The 9,398-nt window shown below is 32.6% G+C and overlaps 1 pseudogene; it reads right to left on the bottom strand.

Moving 5' to 3' along the window:
* Positions 1 to 249: 249 nt before the first annotated feature.
* On the bottom strand, positions 250 to 2,122 carry LOC114383872 (annotated as a pseudogene).
* Positions 2,123 to 9,398: the final 7,276 nt, after the last annotated feature.

Here is a 9,398-nt window from a genome sequence, read left to right as displayed (position 1 = left end):
GGAATGCAACAACATACATGGTATATGTGTTATATGTCAAACTGAACAAAAGGAGTAAAATAGAATATAATGTAGAATTAAATAAATTAGTTGAAGTTTCATTGAATTCCCCGAAGTGACTATAACAATTTTGGAATGCAACAACATACATAGTGCATGTGTTATATGTCAGACTGAATAAAACAAACAAACAGAAAGGTGTAATTAATGCGACAGCATAATTGTATTGTATGATGGAAGGATACCTTTTTATAAATTGGCAAAGACTTCGTTGTAAACAACATTAGTGGTAATATTTTTTGGATTACCATCATTGTCATGTATGAGAATATGAAGTCCATCTTTTCTTTTGACCCTTGAGAGTGCAACATATAGTTGGCCATGACTAAAAACTGGGTGTGGCAAATACAGTCCTATGTGGTGTAATGATTGTCCCTGAAATTTGTTTATAGTCATAGCATAAGAAACTATGAATGGAAACTACCTCCTTATAAGTTTGAATGGCCATGGAGATTCAGAAGGAGACATATTTATTCTGGGTATGTATGTCCTATTTCCTGAATTAGACCCAGTAATTACTTCAGCCTCAATCACATTAGATCCGAGTTTGGTGATAATGAGCCTAGTTCCATTGCACAGGCCATCAGTCTGGTCGAGATTTCGTAATAGCATGATTGGAGTTCCAACCTTAAGTTTTAATTTATGATTAGGTATACCTGATGTTTGCAATGAATATAGGAATTTAGGTGGCAATAATGCAAAAGCAGGGTTGAGCAATTCATCTTATTTATCAATACTATCTGCGCTGCAATACTCTTTTTCATGATTGGGTATAAGTGATAGGACATAATCATTTATTTTGTCAACAATTTCTTTTTTAGAGGCAAGAACAGCTCTTTTTTGCAAGTAATATGTGTCACTGTAGTTATCTATCAAGCTGGGATAGGTGGCTTCAACAATAGCATGGATAGGATCATCATAATTTTTTTATGAGAAAGTCATCTGGAATAGTGATTTCTGAAAATCCGTCATTATATTGTCCAATTTTTCCATCTCCTATGTCAAGTAGCCAATGTGAAAATTGTTTGATTTCTTCATTGTTGGGTTGTTGGGGAGCATTTGATAGCAATCTCATGTTTTTTATAAGTTTAAGAATTTGGCAATGGTCCCAAATGTATGATGCATTTATAGTTGCATGGACGATGTCTGAGCGATTACCTTTTGGAACAATTGGCAAGATCTGTTTGAAATCTCCCCCAAAAACCATAATTTTCCCTCCAAAAGGCAGATTGTTTTGCATGATGTCTTTAAGACTTTTATCTAGTGCCTCAAATGCAAATTTGTGACACATTGGAGCTTTATCCCAGACTATTAGTTTTGTAACCTTTAATAATTCAGCTAACTCACTGCCTTGATGAATATTGCATGTTGAATTTTCTGTTGCAGGGACTGGTATAGCAAATTTGGAATGTGCAATCCGACCACCAGGCAATAGTAATGAAGCAATTGTACAAACAATTCCACCATTGGAGCGTATACCAGATGATAAGGTTGTCCAAACAAATGTTTTGCCAGTTCCACCATATCCATAGAGAAAGTAAACTGCAGCTGATTGAGTGTTAACCACAGACATAATGGTATTGACAATAGTTTTTTGCTCATCTGTAATTATATATTCACACATTAACAAATAGTAATATATACTATTGTGATTAAGGAGTTCCTATATCAAATGTGTCATAATTTGTGAGTACCTGTCAGCAATTGGTATGCCGTGTAGTATTGTTCTGCTAACATTTCTTTGTCATATGCCATTTCATTATGGATCAGATTATTATGATGTTGGTTTGGTGCATATCCTATTGGGTATGGCATGGATGGAAAATCTCGCAAGCTTCTTATGTTCACTTGTAGCATATTCTCAATCTCAGTTAAGCATAAATGAATTGTTTCCTTTTCAGCAAGGCGAATACCTGTGATTAGCAAAATAATAAACATAATGATTATGAGTAAACAATATTTATTTAGAATATATAAAATCACCTTGTTTTCTATGATTGAATATGATATCATCTGCCATCCATTGCCATGTCTGTTGCCAAACATATTCTGATTTGTCCATGGTGTTCATAAATAAAAGCTTGACAAATAATTTTCTTAGGTAGTGTGCAGTACCCCAATTATTAGCTTCCTGTAAAGCACTAATAAATTCTTGACCACTACCTAGGAAGCCTTTTGCAAAACATGCTTCCCTAAATGTAGGATATACCAGACCGTTGACTGTTCTAATGTCACTGTAAGACTGTGCACCTTTGGCAGTGGATAGCATCATTCTAAGGTAAAACAGTTCACCAGCTGAAGGTGGGACCCATATGAGTCTGCCTATTGCATTCCCTTGTTTTCTTGGTTGCCAGCATCTTTTGCGGGTGACATAAACAAATCTTGAGATATATTGATGATATGTAAGATCCCATCCATAAGAATATATTTTGTTAGAATGCATCCAAGCTGTGAACATGGATTCTTTTATTGTGTTTTTTGATTGGACTTCACCTATTTGTTGATCATCTGTCCAGTAAACATGTTGTTGATTTTCAAGGTGGAAATATAGCCGCTCCACTGCCGGGGAACGCGCATGCATTGGGAATGCAAAAATTTTCCAACATGCTTCTGGGGGAGATACATATCTATTGATTCAAGCAGCACACATATATTGTTGAAGATAGAATCAGATGTTGCTAAGTTTAAGTTAAACATATAACATCAAATAAATTAATTTATGTTAAATGATTTCGTTAATCAAATCAGGTGAGAATAAAAGGATACCTGCAATCAAGATATTGCTTAATTTCATCTTGATTTCCAAGAGAAGCTGTGATACGGTCAGAACCTTTGTTGATGTATTTGAACAGATATTTAATGGATGTACTTTGATTACACCATTCCATGTTTAAGTGTGTTTTATACTTTAATAAGAGTTGTGGATTGTATGGTACAACAAATATGTTATCTAGTTCAATTCCATTTTTCATGACTGTACGACCATCATTTCTTCTCCTATAAACTGGGAATCCATCCTGGTCAACAATTGTTGCTCCATGGAATTTTTTTGGAAACATCTAATGCACTTTCCATTGACCTTACATGGTGATTTTTTATTTGCAAACCCACATGGTCCATGCATCATATGGTTGGACACAATTTCAAATAATTGTGCCTAGCTCTGTTTGTCAGGTATTTCTGCTGAAATCATTTGATCAATATCATGTGGGTTTGGTAACTTGTTTGAAGGGTGCAGAAAAATTAAAATGTGGGCATGTGGCAATCCTCTTTTTTGCCACTCAATTGTATAAATATTTGTAATAAACTTACATCAATGATATTATAAACATTAACTTAGAAAGTAGGGAAAAAGTCAGAATTTTTTTACTTACATCCAATAATGTTGCCAAAGATATTGCCATGTTTTAAGTCATTCATTAATTGATTGAGTTTTATTTTGAAAACTCGTGTGATAATATCAGGGCAATTATTGGGGGTCAGATTGGATTGTGTGATCTTGCGTTGTATTTTTGGCCATGTTGGATTACATGTCATTGTTAAGAATAAGTCTGGAAATCCAAGATGTCCACAAATTGCCATACCATCAAAATACAGTTGCTCCATATATCTTTGATCACCAACAAAACTACTTGGCAGTATGATTCTCTTTCCTCTTTCCCTACCAAGTGTTTTAGGATGATCATTAGAGCCAGTTAAATTGATGTATTTGTCAACCCTGAGTTGTTGTTGATATTGTCTGACATAGTTTATTTTTTGAGACTCAATCATACAATATCCATCAACAATCCATTGCTGAAATAATCTTCTGGAATGAAGTATAGTCTGTGCTTCATCAGTTCTTGACTGTAGGCGGTAAGCAAAATATTCGCGCAATGTGACTTGTTTCCTCTTTGCAGCATGTATATTGGCATGATCTTTGTGAGGTATATTTAGTCTGTAACCATCTTCTCCTTTTGGGTATAAAAGTGGATATTGCAAAGGCAAATATGCAGGATGAAGTTCATGTATTCTCTTCAGAAGTCCAGACTATTTTTCTATTATAATATCTCTTTTATCAGCTGAGTGTTCACCACCAACAATCAAGGCAGCAACTTCAGTGGTAGTTGGTAAGTTATACAACCTTCCGTCTGTTTGTCTTTGACTAATGAGTTTCATCTTCAGGTCTGGAACTGCAGCAGAATGCAATTTGTCCCTTGCCATTCGAAACTTTTGAGCATAGTGATTGTGATGATCAAGCATGTCTTTGATTGCAATGATAATCTGTTCATCAAGCATATCATGCATCCTGTAAATAAAAAATTAGCCAGAACAGCATACACAACTATTTGAATATGTAATTTTTTACATGTGTGACATAAGTATGAATACTAACGGGTTTTGCGAAAGTCTGTTGATGACCTCATTGTCTGTATCATAAATATATAGCTATGCAAACTTAGGTGGGTTATTAGGCATAGGGAGGAGGCTTCCAATAAGATGATGTGTTTGTCCATGTATACGGAAAGTTGGAGGTCCTTTTCCAGTGTTATAGGATTTGTCAAATTTGATACCGGGAGATGTAAAGGCAAACATTAGATTATATATTCGTATGTACTACTGGAAATTCTTAGCTTTAGGATCCTGGTTATTGAAAAGTAAGTGATTTAATGGATGGGGTGGTTCATGCAACAGAGGTAATTGTATTTTTCCATCAGAACAACATAATGAAAACCTTGGTTTGTTTGTTTGTTTGTCTTTATTTATCCTCTCATCATACCACATCATAGCCTTACAATGTGGGCATTCCCATACAGGATCTCCGATATCAATGTAAGTACCACCTATAAATAAGGTATGAATGATAATTAAATATATCAAACACATTTGAATAAATTTTATAGTTGGAAGATCAAACCTGTATTTTGGTATGCAGATGAGGCAAATAGAAAGGTTTGTTCATCATAATCATCAAGATCATCTATTGTTGGGTCATTCAATGAGTATTTTATGCATATTGATATGGTATAACACACATCAGCCGAAAATATTTGATTTATTTATTTGATCATCAAAGAAACAGAATATAAAAAAATATAAATGATGGATAAATACCTATATCAATGTTTTCCTGTGTCATATTGACATCATCATCACTGGAATCTGAGCTTTCATAGCCGACAAATTGATCATGCTGTGTAGTGTCAGTTGGTCTCTGATATTCATCTGGATAATAAACAGCCAATTTGGCATTCTATATATAAGTTGACTATAGAACAAAATCTGAAAAGAATGTAATAATAAATAAAATGTGTGCATGTAGATATTTGATAATAGCTTAAGAATAAAAATTACCTCTGTGAATGTCTAACTGTGTTATATTGGAATAAGCATTACTGGCTTGGAATGTGGATGTAGAAGCAGTTGTTATATTTTTTTGATTGTCATAAGATGACATCAAATTTCTCTGGATGGAAGAAACATTGACTGCATGTCTTTTTGAGCATCGTTCAGAATCATCCATAGATAAAGTCCCGTGCAATGGTGGTGTAGATTGGAAGCTTATAGCAAGGTTATTATTATGGTTAATAGTTGGACTACATTGTGAGATACACTACAAGTTGTCTATAACAATAGTTTTTGTAAGTATAATATAATATTAATGTGATGATATGAAGAATAATAATAATCTATAAATGAATTGCAAATTACAAATTACAAATCTGTATTAAGTATCACCATTAGTAACTGAACGTTGTCTTTTTCGTTCTTGCAAAATAGTTTTCCTACGCTTCCTTCGTTCAGCATATATGTCCATGAGTAATTGATTTCTGCAACAACTACCTTATAATTGCCAAACAACAGGAAAATCAAATGTTGAAACTGAGTTAAATAAGTTGTTGTAGTAGGTTGACTTTAAAATGATACCAACATTATAGTTATTTGCATTTGCTTCACCGAGTAAAGGGATATGTATTTGCAATAGAAAAAGCAGAATAGAATAAAACAATAGAAAAATTTGTATTCAGACGCATTAAATTTCATATTCAATGGTTTAGTGCAGCACGAATGATTTGCTGCTCTAAAATGTTAGGTTTGCAAATTATCTGTCATGTGAATATTTATGATCATCGTTTTTCTTATTGAAGTTGTAAACATGTAATTTTTGATGAGGGAGGAAACAAAATGTTGGAAAATAAATGGGGCATTGCCAGATGAATCAGAAGTAAGAAAAGTTTTTTAACAATTGTTTGCATAGCATTAATATTGATATTGATATTGATATTGATTGATGGACATCAATGGGGAATTGACAAAGGCCGTCGAATGAGGGAAATAAGTTGGTGGAGTTGGTGAATCCAGCTAACCCATGAAGCTTAGTCAGTGTTGTCGGTAAACGTGTATCTATGTGTGTTCCGTTAAATGCATCGAGGCATTGAGTGTGGCATTCCAAAAAATAGCCGCCTATAAAACATAGAACAATGATACTATATATTTTCATAGCTGCACACATTAAATGCATTTGCAGATAATGAGGTCAGTAACAAAATAATAATAATTGTAAAGTATTAAAAAAATCAGTGCATTGAATATTGTATATATGAATAATAGTATATAAATAATAATAAATTATGGATGTCTGGCATACGCTAAGCATGGGTTAAATTTTTTTAAAATTATTATTATCATTATTATTATTATTATTATTATTATTATTATTATTATTATTATTATTATTATTATTATTATTATAATATAATTAGTATAATTTATTATTTATTATAATTATTAAAATAGTAATAATAATAATAATAATAGTAATACTAATTGAATTAAAATTTAAAACCATATTCCAGTGTAATATGGCAACATATTTGAAAGCAAAAAACAAACCCTGCCATATGCTTGAAAAAGGAACGAAACACTCTTATAAGTGTTATTCCTGGCCTGTTATATATAATTTTATATAAAAACATAAATAAATATGAATATAAGAATAAATAAATTAAACCATTAAATGACATAAGTTAAATTTTTTTGTTTCATGTTTAAAATCTTAAAATTAATTGATTGATTGTAAGAATTTAAAGTTGATTGTTCCTCATAGATGTTTAAAAACTAATTGATAAAATACAATAGCAGTTTATTGCATGAAACCAAGTATTTTGTTTGTCATACAATCAAACTTGACTTAGTAATATGCAAATAAAGCAAACCCAATCGATTTATATGCTACGGTATCGCAATTTGAATAGTTAATTGATATAGCTATATGTTATTCATTTAATTAATAATTGTGAAATTGTCATGGTATTCACGATGGTAAAGAGTATAACACGGATGAATACCAATGAAAAGTTAAAGTTTAATAAAAAAATTATCATATATCATATATATTCGATATTTGATTGTTTATACATCATTTGCTATGAAATGATGGTGGACTGCACAAAATATATAGTCATATCTACTTAGTGAGCAGATTCAATATGATCAAATTGATGTTAAACAAAACATAGAAGCTGAAGCCACAAGATTGTCAAAGTCCCAATTACTCAGCCTTGATATGTTTGTTAGTTGATAACTGATACTGTGCATGCTCATCAGAATCAAAATCAGAACTGGTTTGCTGACAACTAATCCTTTTGGTTGGAGTTAAACAGGTAGAATTTCCAGGATCGTAATCAGAAGACTGTGACAACGATGGCTGTGAACACATTTACCAATATATATATTAAGAACAATATCATAAGTAAATATTTGACATGATGCAATATTGAAACAAAAGACCCACCGTGGGAACAAAAATTGGTGGTGAACTTTCTGGCTCAACAGTTATTCCTTTTCCCTTACTTAATTGTTCCTGCATGAAAAATATTAACACAGGAGAAACACCATTTATTGTTGTTAACCTTATAATGTGATAAACTTATTTAGTTATTACCTTCAACCCAAGGGTGACTATCAATGATTGAATATGATGGAGTTCTTCACTCACATCCAACACAGATGATTGGCGTAATTGTGAACGAAACTTAAATCTGACAGCCCAAGTTTTCAATAGGATTTCATCAACACACGTTGGAAATACCTTAATATCATCCCCAGCCTAGACAGGTGAAATAAATGGTATCAATGACAAATCACAGAATCATTATTTAACCTATGGTTCAATTGTGTAAAAGATACCGCTATCAACTCATCTCGACATTCTCCAGCAGTTTTACCAAACAGCTTGATACATGTTGCATCCCAGAGAAGGAAGTTTCCTTTGTCCCCATTATGCTCCATCCTAACATTTAATTTATACCTTGACATCCATAGAAATTTCAAGGAAATTTGCTAAAACAGCAAAGCGTGTAAATAAATAATTAGTACAAAAAATTATCATGGCTAATCGTGGAACTGTATCGACCACACTGGTATGGCAAGAACGGCAAGCTGAGCCACCTTTTGATGGATCAAATGTCGTTGTACAATTAGGACAATTGTCATAACTCCATGGAGCATCAATAATGATTTCGTCAATTGTTCCAACAGTTAAGCAGTAACAATCCTATAACACGGTGAATAATAGATGAGGAAACAAACATGTGGTAGAGGCCATATTAACAAAAGCATTGTTCAACTATTAACCTGTCTGAGATTGTTGATTTGACCTATACTGACCACTTGAGCATTCTGCAGAAATTTTTCCACCACATTACTCTGGCTAGATTGGGACTGAGAACCATCTTTATCATTGATCATCCCACCAGAATAAAATGGCACAGATAAACTGAATGGATAACAATATAAAAAATTAGAGTTCAACCATTAAAGCGTATAAAAAATGTAAAGGAACTAAAAAGCATAAACGCTGTAGTATACCAATACTGTTAAAATGCAAATTTAATGACAAACCTTTGACAAAATTCATGTATCTCTGTAATATCAGTGTTGACATACAATTTAGATCCAAATTTGATATTTTGCACGCTTAAGGGATACTTGTCTGGAATGATATCCATCAATATCATCAACAACATACATATTTATTACCCAGAGTAAATCAATCTATATAATAAAGACTAACCAACACCAGACACACCTGTAGCATCCTTGATTTTACCTAAGGTCAACATAACAACCAATGGTTCCTGAAGCAGAAGGTTTTTGTCAATAGCATCATGTAGCTGAATAGCATAGTCCTCCCAAACAATTATTAGAATGTCACAGTTACTATGACCAAACAATCATAATCACTATGTTAGTTGTTGCTAACCCATTCATCATATCATATATCATCATATATCATATATCATCATATAAAATAATAAGGACATGTATATGTAAAATTAGTAGATTTGAATACCTGT

Source organism: Glycine soja, chromosome 14 (assembly GCF_004193775.1).
Source record: "Glycine soja cultivar W05 chromosome 14, ASM419377v2, whole genome shotgun sequence".
Taxonomy (NCBI): Eukaryota; Viridiplantae; Streptophyta; class Magnoliopsida; order Fabales; family Fabaceae; genus Glycine; species Glycine soja.
The sequence above is the reverse complement of the archived record's forward strand: the minus strand, read 5'-3'. Positions and strand labels throughout refer to the sequence as shown.